Here is a 20,482-nt window from a genome sequence, read left to right as displayed (position 1 = left end):
AATCAGAATGGTGAAATGATCTATTGCTGGAATGATATCACACTCCCCATGCTCATAGATCACCGAGGATGTGTTAGAAACCTACAAGAATCCCATGGGGACTTCTCTCAGATCATCTCCCTCATTCTCAGGGCTTTGTGGGGTGTTATAAGTATGGAAGGAGGTCACATGTCTGCCCATTGCCAAAGCCCGCCCTTGGTAGCTGAGTGGACTAGCTGGGTCTAGGCTAGGGTTGCCACCTTTTCTTCAAGTGAAACCCGAACACTCTAGCGACGCGCTGACATTTTTTCTTGGGAGAATGATTCCCGGCTGATGACCATCCGGGACACTCGGCAACAATGACAAGGCCGTGTTCACTCTACGAGACGTTTCTCGAGGCTGCAGTTCCTCTGAGCTCCACAAGGTGGTGACCTCACCTATACTAACAGGAAGTCTCTATGACAGGAAGTGATGTCAGGTACAGACAGGAAGTTCTGGGTGAGAGGTCTGATGTTTGGCGTATAAAGGAGACATTGCTGGATCTCGCAGCAGAGGAGGTAATAGGATATATTTTTTCCCCCCGGCATGACCATCCTTGTCCTCCATAGTCACTGTGACGTCATTTATCTCCAGCAGATACTGTTACTCATATAGTGTGGAAACATATATATTAACCCCTTCAGGGTTAGAACTTTTACCCGATTATGGGGTCAGAACATTGTCTTTATTTTGTAGATGTGTCACCTGAGCAGTCTCTTGTATGAGGGATGAGATTCAGATTCAAATTGTTCTGAAATTTGATGCAAATTTCCAAGATTAAAATTTTGGACAAATTTGCGGTTGATGAATTGCGCACCTCTCTGTGGATCTAACACACGTTCCCGATACACTATGGTGTGAATGAGGACTTAGTTTGGTGTGTCGCAGTGGTGACTCCATCTTCTCCTCCCAGGACAGAGGAGACACTATTCAGCCAGCATTGCCGATGTCCCCTCCTCCTCCAGGAAAGTCCCCCGGAACTCGGGACTGTTGGTGGCTAGGGACTAGGCCTTTTGGCAGGGGCGTAACTAGAAATCACAGGGCCCCGTAGCAAAATTTTGTATGGGGTACCCCAAACCACACGCCAGAGACTACAGCATCGTCCCAAGGCCGAAGATGGGGTACTGGTCCAACAGAAGTCCATCTGGCCTGTGATTGTCTCAAGTGGGCTGTTCGGAGTCTCAGGTGGGCTGTGCGGAGTCTCAGGTGGACTGTGCAGAGTCTCAGGTGGGCTGTGCAGAGTCTCAGGTGGGCTGTGCAGAGTCTCAGGTGGGCTGTGCAGAGTCTCAGGTGGGCTGTGGGGGTCTCAGTTGGCCTGTGGGGGTCTCAGGTGGGCTGTGTTGGTCTGAAGTGGGTTGTGCTGGGTCTCAGGAGGGCTGTGTGGAGTCTAAGTTGGCCTGTGGTGGGCTCAGGTGGGCTGTGCAGGGTCTCAGGTGGGCTGTGTGGATTAGTATTAATAATTTTTATTTATTATGTTTACTTTTTTCACTTAACTTTATTGCTATCACACAGGAGCTAACAAGCCCCATGTGTGATAGCATTTGGTGGTGACAGGTTCTCTTTATGAGCCTGCCCTCCAATACAAAAGATCCGGCACATGTGTGCTGAATCTTCTGTACAGCTCAGGTTGTGACAGCTGACACAGGAAGCGCTGCGAGTACAGCGGTCCTGTGTCACTAAACACAGGAACACTAAAAATGGACGTTCTCCTCTCTGCTCTACATCCTGAAGGCATGTGCCGTGGCCCGGGGTCCCCCAGGAGAGCAGGGGACCCCAAAAATATATCCCCATCCTAATATTATACTACCGGATAGGTGAGGAGGATTCTGGGAGGTTGGGTTTGTGACAACCCCCATAATGCTTTGCATGACCTGTGACCTCTGGTCTGTTGTAGAATTCTGGTCAGTAACGGGGCTTGGAGAATGTGGCGGCCCCATCTCTATAACAGCCGGCTCTCCCAGCATCCTCCTGTCAGTGTGTGTTGGGGTTGGTGATGGAGAGACGGTCTGTGCTCCATGTGCAGTGCTAGTAGTGTCATATCACAGAGTCATACAGAGATACATATTGTCACTCCGACATTCCAGTGCATTGCAGTGTGGTGGGCTGCAGAGACTACACTGTACCCCCCTCCCCCGTACTGACTGTGCTGCTCAGTGGTATCAGTGCTCCAATACTGTGAGTTGCATTGCGCTGCGACTGTGTACCGTCCATTACAGTCACTGCGAATACACCCAAAAGTCCCTAAAAAAAAAAGCTAAAAACGTGTGGGAATTTATTATATTAGGTTTGGTGTTTTGGGTTTCATTTTATTTTGATGGGATCAATCCCTCTATTGCCATAACGGCCAAAAAAATGGGCAATCCCCAATTGTCACCATGTCTGGGAGTCCTAACGGGAGAGGCAGAGGTTCTTCAAGTGCAGCCAGAAGGTGGCAAGCATGTAGTGCACCCAGAGACCAAATTGGCGGTCGGGCAGCATCTCCCCTTTCTGTCTGGCAGTGGGCGTGCCATATAGCCACAACATGGACGGGGGTGGTGGAGTCAATATCCAAGCCTTCATCATCATCATCATCATCATCCTCCTCCCAGGCTCAGAGTACCTCAGTGTCATCTGCAGCACCAAATGTCTTCTTCTACAATACATGATATCCCTCCGTAGCCATGCAAACTCTCAGGAAGGAGCCCACAGAATTATTTTATCACTTTCCTGCAGGTCCTCCTTGATTTAATTAGATGTTGAGTAGGAGAGCACATGTTGCACACATCTACGGCCACCACTGCTGGCCTACCATCCAATAGCATCTCCTGCTGCCACTGATAACCTGCATCCATTACTATCTACTGCTACTGCCCTCCAATAACATCTCTTATCACTGCTGTTGGCCTGCCATCCTAGAACATCACTTGCCACCACTGCAGGCCTTCCTTCCATTATCATCTCCTACCACTGCTGCTGGCCTGTCATCTTTTACCATCACCTACCACCCATGCTGGCTTGCTATCCATTGCCATCTCATGCCACTGATCCATTGCTTACTGTGTCTCTGACATCATCCAAGGAAATTTTAATTTTAGATAAAAGTTGCCTCGTCCCTCACGCCTCAAATGCGGCCTACTAAAAAGGCTTACATGATGTGCAGCGTGTCTCTGTAAAATGTCTGCTTTGTGTCTCCAATGTAATTTTTCTTTATGAATCCAGCAATGCCTCATCTCTCCCTCTTCATATGTGGCCTACAACACAGGCATACATGTCACTCTACATAGTCACATAAAATAGAGGTCATCTCCCCGGTGCCCATCACTAGTCACATGACATCACTCTTATCTCTATTAATAAAGCACAGACCTGACCGGAGAGGTGAGGAGGATTCTGGGATTCTAACATAATATTCCTATTGGTTTCTCCATCCAGTGTTTTCCTCTTCTGAAGTCAGGTGATCATGTGACCATCACTGTGCCCCCATGTGACTCCCTAAAACCCGAGAGACCCAACATGGAGAAGATTCTAGAAGTCACCAAGAAGATCACTGAGCTGCTGACAGGAGAGGTGAGCGGTGCCGGGAATTCTGGGACATGATCCAGGAACAGACGAGGGATGTGTCTGGAGGGTGACGTTATCATTGTGTGTGTCAGTGATATTGATGATGATGATTGTACAGAAGCGTGTTTGATACAATGAATGTTTTATTATATATTCAGATTGGAAACCTCGGGGATTATAATGTTGTTGTTAAAGAAGAGTTTAAAGAGGAAGATGAGGAGTATGGAGTGATGAAGGAGCTTTCTGAAGGACACAAGGATCTCTACAAGAACATTATGATGGAGCCACCTAGTAAGAGGAACCCACCAGAGAGATGTCCCCGTCCTCTGTATTCCCGGGATTCCACACAGGAAGATCTCACCATCCCCCACCATGATCAGGTAGGTGGAGTTGAGTGATTGAAGACTCTGACATGTGGAGATGATGTGTGGACTCTACAAGATGAGACTTTCTGCCATTCTGTTGGTTTAGGGTGAAGATCTGATGAAGGTGAAAGTTGAGGGTGACGTAGAAGAGACGTATGTGAGGGATGATCAGCAACATACGAAGGAGGATGGAATGACGAGGACACTCATAGAGGAGGACACTCCTACAGAGATCAGCACAGGTGACCCATATTATATTCTTCCTGGGGCTCAGCTGGCAGTATTGGGTTGGGTGTCACTCCTAGTTCCAGGAGCACAGATATGAGGACACAGATTGGGCCTTTCTTAGGTCGGTTCCTCTTCTTCCAGCAGACTTCTAGCTAAACATAAAACTCTATTATCAGTCTTGTTGGGTTGAAAAGTAACAAAGACTGAAACACTTCTCTTTCCAGGAGAACATACTTCTCCAAGCTCCCTCCATCACCAGAAGTCTAGGCCTGGGGTCACTTGTTCTGTGGTGAAGGGTCTACAAGTCTGAACTTGTAGACCCTGACGTGACCCAGTGCCTAGGCTTGTGGTTGGGTGAAGAGTACGCTCCTCCCAGTCCCCATTGGCTCCGCCTCTTCTGACAAGGCTGTTTTAATGTAGAAGTGATCTGGGAGGAGGACCAAAGGACCTTTGACTGAAGAGGGGAGGAGTCCCGGCTGGTTGGGACCTCCACAGAGAACATCTGCTCCCTCAGACCTCCTGATCCAGATGGAATGTTGAGTGAAGTCATCTAACCCTCTCATATCTCTCCATCATGTGTTTCTATGTTTCCAGGACACGCCATGGAGAAACCCTCAAAGGATCCTCTGACTTTATCTCCAGGTTGTAAGATGGAAGATGAGGACATCACAGCAGATTGTGCGGGAGAAGAGACAATGAGCTCAGCTATGGATGGTGGACTTCACAGTGTGGATAGAGCATGGAATCCCTCTGACTCTGAGCAACCTCGTCCTGTGGGGGATGGTGCCGGAATTCAGGAGGAGAAGACATTTTCCTGTCCCGAGTGCGGGGAAACTTATAGCTCTGATTTAACTCTTTGCGTACATCAGAGTTCTCACATGGGTGACAAGTATCTTTACTGTTATGAGTGTGGGAAATGTTTTCTTCATAAATCAGAACTCATCAAGCATTACAGATCTCACACGGGGGAGAAGCCGTATTCCTGTTCTGAGTGTGGGAAATGTTTTTCGCAAAAGTTCAGTCTTGATGTACATCAGAGATTACACATCGGAGAGAAGCCATATTCCTGTCCTGAGTGCGGGAGAAGTTTTTCACACAAGTCCAACCTTTCCAAGCATCAGTTATTACACACGGGGGAGAAGCCGTATTCCTGCCCTGAGTGTGGGAGATGTTTTTCACAGAAGTCCAATCTTACCAAACATCAGAAGTCGCACACGGGAAATAAACCATTTTTCTGCTCTGAGTGCGGGAAATATTTTTCAGCAAAGTCTGCTCTTAACTTACATCAGAGATTACACACAGGCGAGAAGCCGTATTCTTGCTCTGAGTGTGGGAAACGTTTTTCACAGAAGGGTCATCTTTCCAGTCATCAGAGTATGCACACGGGTGAGAAGCCACATCCATGCAATGAGTGTGGGAAAAGTTTTCTTCATAAATCCAAACTGCTCAGACATTACAAATCACACAAGGGGAAGAAGCCAAGTTCACCCCCTGAGTGAGGGAAATGTTTTTCACAGACCCATCTTTCTCTTTAACAGGGACATGCACATTGTGAGAAGCTGTATTCCTGTCCCCAGTGCAGAAATGTTATACATAGAAATCAGACCTTGTTAAACATCTCACAGCGGTGAGGCCATATTCCTGCCCGGAGTACGGGAAGTGATTTTCAGATCAGACCAGTCTTACTAGACATCACAGAGGAACTTGGGGCCCACCTTGGCATGTAGTGCAGCACGTTGGGTCCCTCACAGGGTGCTCTACAGGTCCAGGGTAGAGGCATATCTGCAGCAGTGTAACCCAGTCCTTGAAGACCCCTTCCTGGAAGAAGGGGTGCGCTTGTCCGAACTGAGCAAAGCCGAGGTGCAAGGGTTTTTTCTTCCCCCCTCCAATGCTTGTGGTTTGTTGTACATCAGCTGGTGGGTGAGTCCTTGTCCTTCCTCCTCCCCAAGGGTACTCTGGGTAATACTGGCCTTATACATTTTCTGCGCTCTGTTTGGTGGTGTGTTTCTGCACCCCCATGCCCCACCCCTCGCATGGATGGCCCACGCAAAAAATGTTGTGCTTGCAGCTTTGTGGGGCCAGGTGATGTTTCCACAACTGTGGTAGGCTTTGCTGTGGCCACCTAGAGTCCTGTGGGGTCCTTGTGTACTACCCTGATACCAGATGATGAGGCAAAAGTGGACAAAGACATCTGATTCTGATGTCTCCTCTGCAGAGGCTCTGACATTCCCCAATCCTGTCCCAAAAGATGCATGACACCATTAAGTTGTTCATCAATGAGGTCAGAGAATGCTTAGCATTAGAAACAGCTGCGCGGGGTCTCCCAGCGTAGTCAGAAGTTTCTGACTCAAGTACTGGTCGGTGAAACTGGTGTGCAAGAAGCACTTGGAGAGGATCCCCTTTGCAGAAGAGCTGGACACCTCCACTGAGAAGGTCATGGGGGGAACACACTTTCTTGACAATGGCTATGTCTACTTCAGGACCAGCAAAGAAGTACTCCTTGTTGTCCATCCCTAGCCTCTGCTTCCAGATGTAAGAGCGCTCAAAGCTGGGGCTTTGTTTCAGAGATTGTTTGCCTTCACCCCTCCCCCCCTCCACAGCATGGATGTAGTGTACCTTCAGATATACACTGATTAGCCCTAACATCATGACCCCCCCTAATATTGACTAAGTCCCCCTTTTTCCTGACCCATCCAGGCATGGACTCCACTAGACCCCTCCAGGTATACTGTGGTATCTGGATGATCTCCCCCTAATATTGAGTAGGTCCCCCTTTTCCTGACCCGTCCAGGCATGGACTCCACTAGACCTCTGAAGGTGTGCTGTGGTATCTGGCACAAAGCCGTCAGTAGCAGATCCTTTAAGTCCTGTAAGTTGTGAGGTGATCGGCCTCCATGGATCGGACTTGTTTTTCCAGCACATCCCACAGATGATCGATTGGACTGAGATCTGGAGAATTTGGTGGCCAAGTCAACACCTCAGACTTGCTGTTGTTCCTCAAACCATTCTTCAACCACTTTTGCAGCATTATCCTGCTGAAAGAAGCCGCTGCCATCAGGCAATACAGTCTCCATGAAGGGGGGGACTTGGTCATGAACAATGTTTAGGTCGGTGGTCCATGTCAAAGTCACATCCCCATGAATGGCCGGACCCGAGGTTTCCCAGCAGAACATTGCCCAAAGCATCACACTGCCTCCGCCGGCTTGCTATCTCTCGGTGGTCATGTTATGGCTGATCGGTGTATATTTCATTGATTTCTGCTATGTGTGTTGTTTACGCACCCCCTGATTACCTACTGATGCATATTAGCTTCTCCAGCCCATTCACACCGCATCCAGATAATTTCCAGACCAGTCCAGATGGTTTCCGGACCCAAAGTGCATCCTAATGTATCCCTGTGCTATTTCTTCACACCAGCGCAGTCTGTTTCAGACCAGACCTGAAAAATACTGCATGTCTCATTTTGTCTGGTCTGGAATGCTCCGGAACTGTGGGCAGGTTCACACCATGATCTGGATCAGATCTGGTCCGGAAAATGGTGTGAACCTGAAGGTCATATGATGATTTGTTCGTAGATGTGTGATTGTTGCCTTCTTTATCTGTTTCTTTGATTATTTGAAACCCAATAAACCCTTGTGACCCGTGTAACTGTTGGAACCCATAAAATTGACATCTATGATACAGCTTTGATGCAAAGACGTTCCTTGATATCCTGAACTGAATCGGCACGTGGCTGTTTGATATGCAAATGAGGACCATCAAAGGGTTCTTGGGGCTGGACACTGATGGAATGAAGATCTGCCGGACTGTCATGTCCTGGGGCAAGCCCGACCCCCCTGCTGGTATTTACTGCCCACACCTGTGTCAGCAAGGTGGGGGCAGGGGCATACGATGGAGCCTTCTTCCTGTGTAATCATCTACACTAACCTAGGTCTCAAGCAGGAACAACGGTGACCTCTTGGACAAGACAAGTCTTTCTGAACTCTACGATCAAGACTGTGATTCGCTGAGACCTGCTGGAGAGGAGTGTTCTGGGCTTAGAGAAAAACCCACGGCATGTGTGACTGAGAGAGAGAGAATGGTGTGACCAGCAGAAGGATCCTGACCTCAATTCCTACCCCTACTGACCCCCTCCAGATCCCCTCTCCAATTCCCTTCATTGTAATTAGAATGTATGTTATCCCTATGTGTAAATAAACCCTTCCAACACTTATTTAAGATTCCGTTGTTCGTCAATAATTTAAGGCACCCCCAAAGCAGAGCACATTCTACAGTAACACGTATAAACCCCAATAAAATCTTTCTATGGATCCTACAATTGTCATGGTTGACATCTGTAAAAATGTTGACCTGCCCTTAAATTTTCAGGAAATGGTCACAATTTCTCTTCCAGCATCCAGTCCTTCCATAGAGTTCGCTTGTGTCATGTCGGGATGGCATGTTACATAGTTACATAGTATTTGAGGTTGAATAAAGACCTTAGTCCATCAAGTCCAACCTATTAGGATCTAATTTTAGGAGTACCTGTACCCTTACCTGTACCCCTGTATATTACCTGTACCCCTGTATATTACGGTCCCTTAAGAAATCGTCCAAAAGTTTCTTGAACAATTCCACTTTATTTGCTGAGATCGCCGCCTGTGGCAGTGAGTTCCAGACCCTAACTGATCTTACTGTGAAGAACCCCCTTCGCCCCTTGTGCTGGAATTTTTTTTCCACCAATTTTAGGTGGTGGCCTCTAGTTTTTGTAACGGACTTCATTTTAAACAGTTTATCGCTAATGTTGCTACCACCATTGAACATTGTGTACATGGAGATGATATCCCCCCTTAATCTCCTCACCTCCAATGTGAACATGTTTAATTTTAGTAGCCTTGTCTCGTAGCTCTGGTCCTCCATACCCCTAATTAGTTTGGTTGCCCTCCGCTGGACTTTTTCCAACTCAAGGACATTCTTCAACTCTTCCCATTCTGCTTGAGCTTCAGAGATGGAGGCCCCCTGGAGTTCATATCTAGTGATGAACCAATATGAAGACGGGAGATATGGTGGGTCGGCAAATTTATTTTTTGGGTTCTCTTGAATATGCATATTTATAATTATAAAATGAAAGCTTCTGGATTCTCTGGATTATTAGGTTGGGTCATTCCCTTCATATCGGATAGATGGAAACATTGCAGGAGAATCAAAATGTGAAGAAGAGGCCATTTTAGCAGATTCAATCATTCCCATTCACGTTGACAGAAGGATCATCTGGTCATCCAACTCTATGGCCTTTTGTATATTTGTAAGCTGACTTTAGTTTCGGAACTCTCACAGCTCTTCATGGGAAGATTGTGTATTTCCATCTTCCATGAAAACCTTCGTTACAAGGACCCAATCCAAGGCGTGACCTACTATAATGAGAGAGAGGAAGGTCCAGCCATGGTGGTTAGGGATGCACTGATACCGATACTAGTACGGGTACCGATACTAAGTATTTGAGCGAGTACTAGTGCGCGCCCAAATGCTCCGATACCTTCCCCGATTCCAGAACTACCGGTCAGAGGAAGATTTCCTCTGACCAGCAGTGCCGTAGTGGAACTTTACATAGTTACATAGTATTTGAGTTTGAATAAAGACATAAGTCCATCAAGTCCAACCTATTGCGTGTATGCATTTATGTTTATGTCCCCAGTGGAGGGTAAGAGGGTGGACTGGTGCAGCGTAGGGGGTCTTGGTTCTCAATGATGGAAGAGGGGGTACAGTTTATTGGGTGAGATGACATGTATGTATGTATAGGACATGGACAGTGCAAGGCCATGTTCACACTATACAAAAAATTTTCGGGGCCGCAGTTTCGTTATTATCGCACACACGGGAACTCTCTATGGTATCTACAGACCAGAGGTTTAGTGGGATCAAAGTCCCATCATTGGTATCAGTGATATAAAATAAGTCGTTTGTGTCAGACAAACTGGGACCGAGGACTGGGATTAGGACACACTCCCCATGCTCATAGATCACCGAGGATGTGTTAGAAATCCCCCTCATTCTCAGGGCTTTGTAGGGTGTTATAAGTATGGAAGGAGGTCACATGTCTGCCCATTGCCAAAGCCCGGCCTTGGCAGCTGAGTGGACTAGCAGGGTCTAGGCTTGACTGATGACCATCCGTGCAACAATGACAAGGCCGTGTTCACTCTACGAGACGCTTCTCGAGGCTGCAGTTCCTCTGAGCTCCACAAGGTGGTGACCTCACCTATACCAACAGGAAGTCTCTATGGTAGACAGGAAGTGATGTCAGGTACAGACAGGAAGATCTGGGTGAAAGGTGAGTTGGGAGGAAGTAGAGAGGAGACATTGCTGGAACTGGCAGCAGAGAAGGTAATAGGATATTATTTAATGTTTACACCCAGTAACCCCCCGTCATGTCTGTCCACCTTCATCAGGACACATCAGTGGAGGGATTTAGTGAAGTGTGGTTGAGTTGTGTGTGATGCGGTGGTGGCTCCATCTTCATCCCCCCAACACGGAGAAGACAGAGTTGTATTATTGGCCCAGTCTTTATTTTTTTAATAATACGGCTGCCATGACCTCACACTTATATAAAGAGACGTCTGGGTTACTTATTCCGCCACATTATTGGCTTTTGCAAATCAGCTGAGCAAGAGTCCAAGCAGAGCATTATGGTCTAGGACAAATTTAGGTCCCTCACAACTTACCAAACTTTTTACCTGAATGTGACTCCCGGGAATTCACCTCCAAACCCAAATCTGATCCCTATAAATCCCTCCACTGATCCATCCCTATAAAGGAGCCCTCCCTGTCCACCATCATCAGACACATTGACACTTGCCACCTTTTCTTCAAGCAAAACCCGAACACTCTAGTGCTTCTTTCTAGGAAAGAGTTCACAGTTCCCCTCTACAAACTCATCTCTTCCCTGATCCAGTGCTGGTTCTCCGCAGCTCGCAACTGGACCACCAGGACTCCGTGATTGCTCCTGTCCATCTGACATTGTGATATCTTGTGTCCGGGTTTCAGCTGGCCTGAGACATGGACACAGCACATACAGGACTCAAAACCCGGACTGTCCAGGTGAATCTCGGCAACCCTAATTGACACTATGGGTGATCTCAGACCTCCTCTGGGTTTGGGGACATACCATGGGAATCTTGGAGCTTCTGACCACCATTAGAAGATGAGAAAGAAGGACAACCCAAACATGTGACTAAAAGTGTGTGTGGCTGAATTGTTTTATTGGGCGTGGCCTAAAGGAACATGGTTAGAGAGTAATTCCAGTTTCTCACTGAATGTGAGAAAATTAAATTAGCCCCACCAATCACCAATCACCCATACTGGTCATACCTTTGAGGGAACTGCCAAAGCTGGTTTAACATCCGTACGCTGTACACCAAAATGCAGCCCTACACTGAGCATTTGAAGTATGCTCATGAATGGACACCTTTTTGGACAGTACGGTCACCTGACCACGCTGGTGGTCAATGAGATGCGATTCTTGATAAGAAGGTGGCTCACAGGAAGGAAAAAGGGTCAGTATCAGTGGTCAATGGCGAAACAAAAATTCCCCAGTGGAGGGTAAGAGGGTGGACTGGTGCACCATAGGGGGTCTTGGTTCTCAGTGATGGAAGAGGGGGGTACAGTGGTAGTCTGTGTGGGAATCCAGTACTGTGTGGAGGTAGATGGAGAAGGTCAGAGCACTGTCCTACCTGAGACTTCAGCATTATTGTTATCCTGCCGCACTGACAACTACATCTCCCAGCATCCTCTGCGGCCCTTAATGAGCCCTCTGCTTATAAAACCCCTGAAGCTGCCTGTGTAGTGCACGGCACTCTACTCTCTCCTCACAATGTGCAGCACTTCCTAATTTCACCGATTCCTCCATGTGGTCCACCAGAGCAGCCACCTAGCCTGTCATAGGGAACAAAAGACTTGTCACTGCGGGCAGCTTGTGTTTGGGGAAAAGCCGGCAGCGGGACATGGGGATTTAAAAAAAAACTCCCAGGACAGTCCTCCAGTCTTTGCCTATGTTGGCAAAAATCCTAGCACCGGCGCTGGAAATATAACAGGTTTGTAGGGGCAAGAAACCCAACAAACACTGAGTGACCCCCATCTACATGGGGCAATTCCCACTGGGGGGCAGCCCACCTATTACCCCCTTATATCCCCATCCTAATATTATACAACCAGTACAGTCCAAATAATTCTCCACCATCCGCCCACAGAGATCACATGACCACATCAGTGAAGATGGAGGAGGACTGGAGTCACATGACTGAGAGGATACTAAACCTCACCCTGGAGATCATCTACCTGCTGACCGGAGAGGTGAGGAGGATTCTGGGAGGTCACATGATATCATTCTTATCTCTATTAATAAAACACAGACCTGACCGGAGGGGTGAGGAGGATTCTGGGAGGTCACTTGACATCACTCTAATCCCTATTAATAAAACACAGACCTGACCGGAGAGGTGAGGAGGATTCTGGGATTCTAACATGATATTCCTATTGGTTTTTCAATGTAGAGTTTTCCTCTTCTGAAGTCTGGTGATCATGTGACCATCGCAGTGCCTCCATGTGACTCCCTAAAACCTGAGAGAACAAACATGCAGAAGATTCTAGAAGTCACCAAGAAGATCACTGATCTGCTGGCAGGAGAGGTGAGTGGTTCTTAGAGTACTTGAAGAACTAGCCAGGTCATAGCCGGAACACTGTTGCCAACCTTTATGGACACTTTAAGGACAGGAAAGGTACTGGCTGATTGGTGGAAAGCAAATGTGGTGCCAATATTCCGAAAAGGGAGAAGATGTACACCTGGTGACTATACACCAGTCAGATTAACATCAATTGTATGCAGAATATTTGAGTGAGTGATAAGGGACTGTGTTCAAAATTTGCAACCAACATGAAGGTCCGTTCTCAGAAATGAAGGTCCGTTCTCCAACGCGAAGGTCCGTTCTCCAACGCGAAGGTCCGTTCTCCAACGTGAAGGTCCGTTCTCAGAAATGAAGGTCCGTTCTCAGAAATGAAGGTCCGTTCTCCAACGCGAAGGTCCGTTCTCCAACGCGAAGGTCCGTTCTCCAACGTGAAGGTCCGTTCTCCAACGTGAAGGTCCGTTCTCATCAGGCCAATCTTTTAACATTCTATGAGGAAGTGAGAAGTAGTTTAGACAGAGGAAGAGCTTTAGAAGTTGTGTATCTGGACTTTGTTGAAGCATTTTTACCCTACAAAGGTTACATTTACAAAATTAGGGTCTACCGGTTTGGATGAAACTGTATGTACATGGGCAGAAAACTGGCTTCAGGAACCAATCCAGAGGGTAGTATGAAATTAGTCATTTTCTAAATGGTCCAGAGTGGTGAGTGGAGTGCCCCGTGGGTTTGGTTCTGGAACCAGTTCTGTTTATCCCATCCATAAACGATATAGAGGTTGGAATAAGTAGCTCATGCTCAGTGTTTGTTGATGATACCAAGTTACGTAGAGCAATAACTTCTCAACGAGACATTAAATGACTGCAGCAAGATCTAAGTGAAATAGAGGAGCGGGCCGCAAAACATGCCAGATGAGGTTCAGCATTGAAAAATTGCACATGGGAGCTAAGAGCATGCATGCTAATTACTATCTAGGAGGTGCTCCTCTGGGGAAAGTGAGGGATGAAGAAAGAGGTAGACCACTGAATCAGCAATACCATGCAATGCCGAGCAGCAGCTAACAAAGCAAGATACTATCCTGCCTTAAAGGAGGGAATTTTCCACATAATTCTACCTCTTTATGAATCACTGGTTTGGCCTCACGTTAAGTATGAGGTTCAGTTTTGGTGACCAATCCTCAGGAAAGTTGTCCTTGAACTTGATGGAGTCAAGAGAAGAGCAACCATGAGAATACTATGTAATAGACAAGAGATGTGTCTGGATGGTGACTGTATCATTGTGTGTGTCAGGTTCCTATAAGGTGTCAGGATGTCTCTGTCCATTCCTCCATGTAGGAGCGGGATTATTTAGAAGGACACCGGGATCTCTACAAGGACGTCATGATGGAGGATCAGCCGCCCCTCACATCACCGGGTAAGAGGAGAGAGCAGTACGGAGGGTCCACCTAGATCCCCCATCATCTGATACACACATAGAAACAATGTATTCAGTCAGTGTGTGTGTTTCCTACAGATGGATCCAGTAAGAGGAACCCACCAGAGAGATGTCCCTGTCCTCTGCATTCCCGGGATTCCACACAGGAAGATAGCACCGTCCCCCACCATGATCAGGTAGGTGGAACTGAGGGTCCCATAAAGTGATTGAAGACTCTGACATGTGGAGATGATGTGTGGACTCTACAAGATGAGACTTTCTGCCATTCTGTTGGTTTAGGGTGAAGATCTGATTAACATCAAAGTTGAGGTTGAAGTAGAAGAGACGTATGTGAGGGATGATCAGCAACATACGGAGGAGGATGGAATGACGAGGACACTCATAGAGGAGGACACTCCTACAGAGATCAGCACAGGTGAGCCACAATAAATTCTTCTGTTATCTCTGCTCTGTTGCTGCACACTGATTGGTCCAGAGTAGGGTGGGATCTGAGTGATATCAGCCAATAGTAGGTTGGCAATGGTCACCTCCCTGTACTGATACCCGTCCTGGGGCTCAGCTGGCAGTATTGGGTTGGGTGTCACTCCTAGTTCCAGTAGCACAGATATGAGGACACAGATTGGGCCTTTCTTAGGTCGGTTCCTCTTCTTCCAGCAGACTTCTAGCTAAACATTAAAGTTTAAAGTTAAAGTTTTAAAGTTTTTCTGTATCCCTCAATGGACAAGAACAACACATTTTTGTAAAAATTTTTTTGCACTCGCTGCAAAATCCTTTACTTGTAATGAGGCACAAAGGTGGCCCACCCTCTATACTTATGATCATGCTCTCAGTACTTCCTGGAGTACGCGGTCCAGTTCTGGTCGCCAGTACTAAGAAAAGATGTCCTTGAGTTGGAAAAAGTCCAGCGGAGGGCAACCAAACTAATTAGGGGTATGGAGGACCAGAGCTACGAGACAAGGCTACTAAATTTAAACATGTTCACATTGGAGGTGAGGAGATTAAGGGGGGATATGATTTCAATGTACAAAATGTTCAATGGTGACAGCAACATTAGCGATAAACTGTTTAAAATTAACTCCATTACAAAAACTAGAGGCCACCACCTAAAATTGGTGGAAAAAAAATTCCAGCACAAGGGGCGAAGGGGGTTCTTCACAGTAAGATCAGTTAGGGTCTGGAACTCACTGCCACAGACAGTGATTTCAGCAAAGAATGTGGAATTGTTCAAGAAACTTTTGGACGATTTCTTAAGGGACCGTAATATACAGGGGTACAGGTAATATACAGGGGTACAGGTAATATACAGGGGTACAGGCAATATACAGGGGTACAGGTAATATACAGGGGTACGGGTACTCCTAGAATGAGATCCTAATAGGTTGGACTTGATGGACTAATGTCTTTATTCAACCTCAAATACTATGTAACAATGTAAACATAAAACTCTATTATCAGTCTTGTTGGGATGAAAAGTAACAAAGACTGAAACACTTCTCTTTCCAGGAGAAAATACTTCTCCAAGCTCCCTCCAGTGCTGCTCATCACCAGAAGACTAGGCCTGTGGTCACTTGTTCTGTGGTGAAGGGTTTGAACCTTCAAACTCCTGTTTATCAGAGGACCCAGTGCCTAGGCTTGTGGTTGGGTGAAGAGCAGGCTCCCCCCAGTTCCCATATGCTCCTCCTCTTCTGACAGGGCTTTTTAAATGTAGAAGTGATCTGGGAGGAGGACCAAAGGCTCTTAGACTGAAGAGGGGAGGAGTCCCAGCTGGTTGGGACCTCCACAGAGTACATCTGCTCCCTCAGACCTCCTGATCCAGATGGAATGTTGAGTGAAGTCATCTAACCCTCTCATATCTCTCCATCATGTGTTTCTATGTTTCCAGGACACGCCATGGAGGAACCCTCAAAGGATCCTCTGACTTTATCTCCAGGTTGTAAGATGGAAGATGAGGACATCACACCAGATTGTGCAGGAGAAGAGACACTGAGCTCAGCTATGGATGGTGGACCTCACAGTGTGGATAGACCATGGGATCCCTCTGACTCTGAGCAATCTCGTCCTGTGGGGGATGGTGTCTCTATACATCAGAGATCTCTCATGGATGAAGAGCCTCTTTCCTGTTCTGAGTGCGGAAAATGTTATCTTCATAAATCTGAATTTCTCAAACATTACAGATCTCACACAGGGGAGAAGCCTTATTCCTGCCCTGAATGCGGCAAATTTTTTTCACAAAAATCCAATCTTTATGTACATCAGAGATTACACATGGGGGAGAAGCCGTATTCTTGCCCTGAGTGCGGGAGGTGTTTTTCACAGAAGTCCAACCTTTCCAAACATCAAAGATTGCACACAGGGGAGAAGCCATATTCCTGCCTGGAGTGTGGGAAAAGTTTTTCACAGAAGTCCAATCTAACCAAACATCAGAGATTGCACACTGGAGAGAAACCATATTTCTGCTGCGAGTGTGGGAAATCGTTTTTAGAGAAGACCACTCTTTCCATACATCAGAGATTACACACGGGCGAAAAGCCGTATTCCTGCCCTGAGTGCGGGAAAAATTTTTCTCAAAAGACAAGTCTTTCCACGCATAAGCGGTTACACACGGGCGAGAAGCCTTATTCCTGCCCTGAGTGTGGGAAATGTTTCCTTCTTAAATCCAAACTGGACGTACATTACAGATCTCACACGGACGAGAAGCTATTACATCCCTGAGTGCGGAAGCAGTTGTAGATAGAAAACAGAACTATTATACATCTAACATCTCATACATACAGTATTCCTGTCCTGAGTGTGGAAAGTGATTTTCATATAAGACCAATCGTACCAGAAATCAGAGATTGCACATAGGTGGGAGGCCAGATTCCTGCCGGGAGTGTGAAAGATGTTCTTCAGTATCAGAAAAAAAAAGGTACACATGAAATCTGCCTGCTCTCTCCTCTGAAACTGTATGCTAGCAAAAAAAGGAGTACATACTGTGCAGCGCACCTGTACAATTTTTCTGTCTTCGGTGTCAGAAAAGAAACACTGCAATTAATAAACCGCTCCTTGTCTCTTTCTCTTCTGTTGCAGCCTATTAAAAACGCTTACCTGTTGTGCATTGTCTCGGAGCAATTGTTCTGGCTCTTGGCTCTGACATAACAAACTGTCAATGTTTTTCTCATCTCTTCCTCTAACACGGCGGCCCGGTAAAACTGCTTTACATTATTGTGCAGCGATTCTGTACAATATATTTGGCTGTTGTCTCGAACAATTACATTGTGTAATTTAATTTCTTCATAAACAAATGACTCGTCTCTCCCTCTTACATTTCTGCCCAATCGAACTGCTTACATACCCTCCAGCCACTGTGCTCTATGTCTGGCTGTGGTTTCTGAACCACGGCTCTCTAACCTTTTCATTTCGGAATAGCAACTGCCTTATCTCTGGAATTTCTGTTGCTGGTTTTGGTGCACTTTGTGTTGACATTGTATTTGTACAGAGTGTGGTCGTGAAAAGAAGATGACACGCTATGGTATGGAACTTGCAGTGGCGTCACAAGGGGGGTGCGGCCCGCACCCGGGTGACACCATTGGAGGGGTGACACCAAAATGACTCACAGTCATTTTAGTGTCACCCCCCTCTGAAAAGTCGGGCGCTCGGTCATGGACCGACAGTATCAGGAGAGAGGAGGGGACCCGGCGGCATACCTTATCCTGCCAGGTGACTGTCCCCTCCTCTCTCTGCCGGCGCCCATCACCAAGATGGCCGCCGGCAGGTATCAGAATACTGCCGCGCGTGCGTGGTGACGCCACGCGCAGTGACGTCTCGGCGGGTTGACACTCGCTTCCGCTGCTGGTGTCACCCAGCCTCGGGACGCCCCTGGGAACTTGTTTTGCCACTGTTCACTGTTTTGTATGAAGTTGATGGCTTTAGCTCTTTTTCAAAGTACACCTTCTGATAGATTGTAGATAAATCATCTCTGCTACATCCACTGCTCAGCTCCTGCCCATTGCTGCTACATAAACATTCAGCTGTCTTTGCAAAAAGTACCTAATACGATTTTTTTTGAGGGCAATCAATCACATCAGGTTACTGTTGTGTGTAAGTCAAGTAAACATGCTTATAACACATGTAATTTACATTGATCAGCCATGACACTGGTTCTGATGAAGGGGGCGTGCCCCGGAAACGCGTCAACGTCTTCACACACAGGAATTGTCTAGTGGATGTCTTACTGCATGTCAGCTCCCATTCCATGCCTGTGTAACACTCATGTTTGTGAGTACAATTTTATCTCTTTTTCACTTCGTGCTTATTGAAATAAATTGATCTGCACTAGGAAAGGCGCCCCCTTTGTGTTTACTTTCCAGATTCCCAGCTTTCCCGGCTTCTTTGGGGCAGCATCCTGCAGTATGCCTGAGAAGATTTCCCAGTGAGGACTGATAGTTAGTGGCGCTTCATTTTTTTTTACTGTACTACAACCACATGCCTATTTTGGAGTAGGTCCCCCTTTTCCTGACCCATCTAGGCATTGACTACACCAGACCTCTGAAGGTATCTGGATGACCACTTGTCTTAAATTGAGTAAGTCCCCTTCTACTGACCCATCTAGGCATGGACTCTACTAGACCTCTGAAGGTACGCTGTGGTATCTGGATGACCCCCCATAATATTGAGTAGGTCCCCCTTTTCCTGACCCATCTAGGCATTGACTACACCAGACCTCTGAAGGTATCTGGATGACCACACGTCTTAAATTGAGTAAGTCCCCCTTCTACTGACCCATCTAGGCATGGACCCCCCTAGACCTCTGAAGGTATGCTGTGGTATCTGGATGACCACCCATCTAAAATTGAGTAAGTCCCCCTTCTACTGACCCATCTAGGCATGGACTCCACTAGACCTCTGAAGGTGTGCTGTGGTATCTGGATGACCCCCCCTAATATTGAGTAGGTCCCCTTTTTCCTGACCCATCCAGGCATGCACTCCTCTAGACCTTTGAAGGTGTGCTGTGGTATCTGGATGACCACCTGCCTAATATTGAGTAGGCCCCCCTTCTCCTGACCCATCCAGGCATGGACTCCACTAGATCTCCGAAGGTGGGCTGTGCTGTCTGGATGACCACCTGCCTAATATTGAGTAGGCCCCCCTTCTCCTGACCCATCCAGGCATGGACTCCACTAGACTTCTGAAGGTATGCTGTGGTATCTGAATGACCCCCTCCCCCCTAATTTTGAGTAGGTCCCCCTTCTCCTGACCCATCTAGGCATGGACTCCACTAGACCTCTGAAGGTGTGCTGGGGTATCTGGCACCAAGCCGTCAGTAGCAGATCCTTTAAGTCCTGTAAGTTGTGAGGTGATCGGCCTCCATGGATCGGACTTGTTCTTCCAGCACATCCCACAGATGATCGATTGGATGGAGATCTGGAGAATTTTGAGGCCAAGTCATCACCTCAAACTCGTTGTGTTCCTCAAACCATTCTTGGAACACTTTTGCAGTGTGGCCGGGCGCATTATCCTGCTGAGAGAGGCCACTGCCATCAGGGAATACCGTTTCCATGAAGGGGGGGACTTGGTAAGTAACAATGTTTAGGTCGGTGGTACGTGTCAGAGTGACATCCACATGAATGGCCGGACCGGAGGTTTCCCGGCAGAACATCGCCCATCACACTGCCTCCGCCGGCTTGTCTTCTTCCCATAGTGCATCCTGGTGACATCTCTCCCCCAGGTAAGTGACACACACACCCGGCCATCCACATGATGATCCATCAGACCAGATCACCTTCTTCCATCGCTCCGTGGTCCAGTTCACCTGCTGCCTAATATATCCCATCTACTTCCAGGTGCCATTGTAACCAAATAATCAATGTTATTCACTTCACCTCTCTGTGGTCATAATGTTATGGCTGATCGGTGTATGTGATGCGGATGTAACCCCATTACAATCAATGGGGCCAGGCGACAACGGCTGTATGCAGCCCCCCCGGTACACGTGCCCCCCCCAGATCTGAACCTAGCCTGAAGGTTACATAGAGATCCACTTCCGGAGAATCTGCCAACGTCAAAAGCTAAGCCATGAAAAGTAGATACCGAAACTCCATCGAACATTTTCACCAATAACAGATAGTGGGGGGAGGGGAGAGGAACAAAACAAGAAGAAGCAGAAAAGAAGGGAAGGAAAAAGCGAAGAAGAAGAAAAGGAGGTAAAGGTGGAAAGAGAGAAGGAAAAGAAACGAAGGAGAGGACTCACAAGGAGAAGCAGGGGTC

General features: G+C 47.2%; 1 pseudogene; it reads left to right on the top strand.

Moving 5' to 3' along the window:
• Positions 1-5,657, top strand: part of LOC108802386 — a 33,359-nt pseudogene extending 27,702 nt beyond the window's left edge.
• The last annotated feature ends 14,825 nt before the right edge of the window (positions 5,658-20,482 follow it).

Source organism: Nanorana parkeri, unplaced genomic scaffold (genome assembly GCF_000935625.1).
Source record: "Nanorana parkeri isolate BGI_ZX_2015 unplaced genomic scaffold, ASM93562v1 scaffold2835, whole genome shotgun sequence".
In the NCBI taxonomy this organism is placed as follows: domain Eukaryota; kingdom Metazoa; phylum Chordata; class Amphibia; order Anura; family Dicroglossidae; genus Nanorana; species Nanorana parkeri.
The sequence above is the reverse complement of the archived record's forward strand: the minus strand, read 5'-3'. Positions and strand labels throughout refer to the sequence as shown.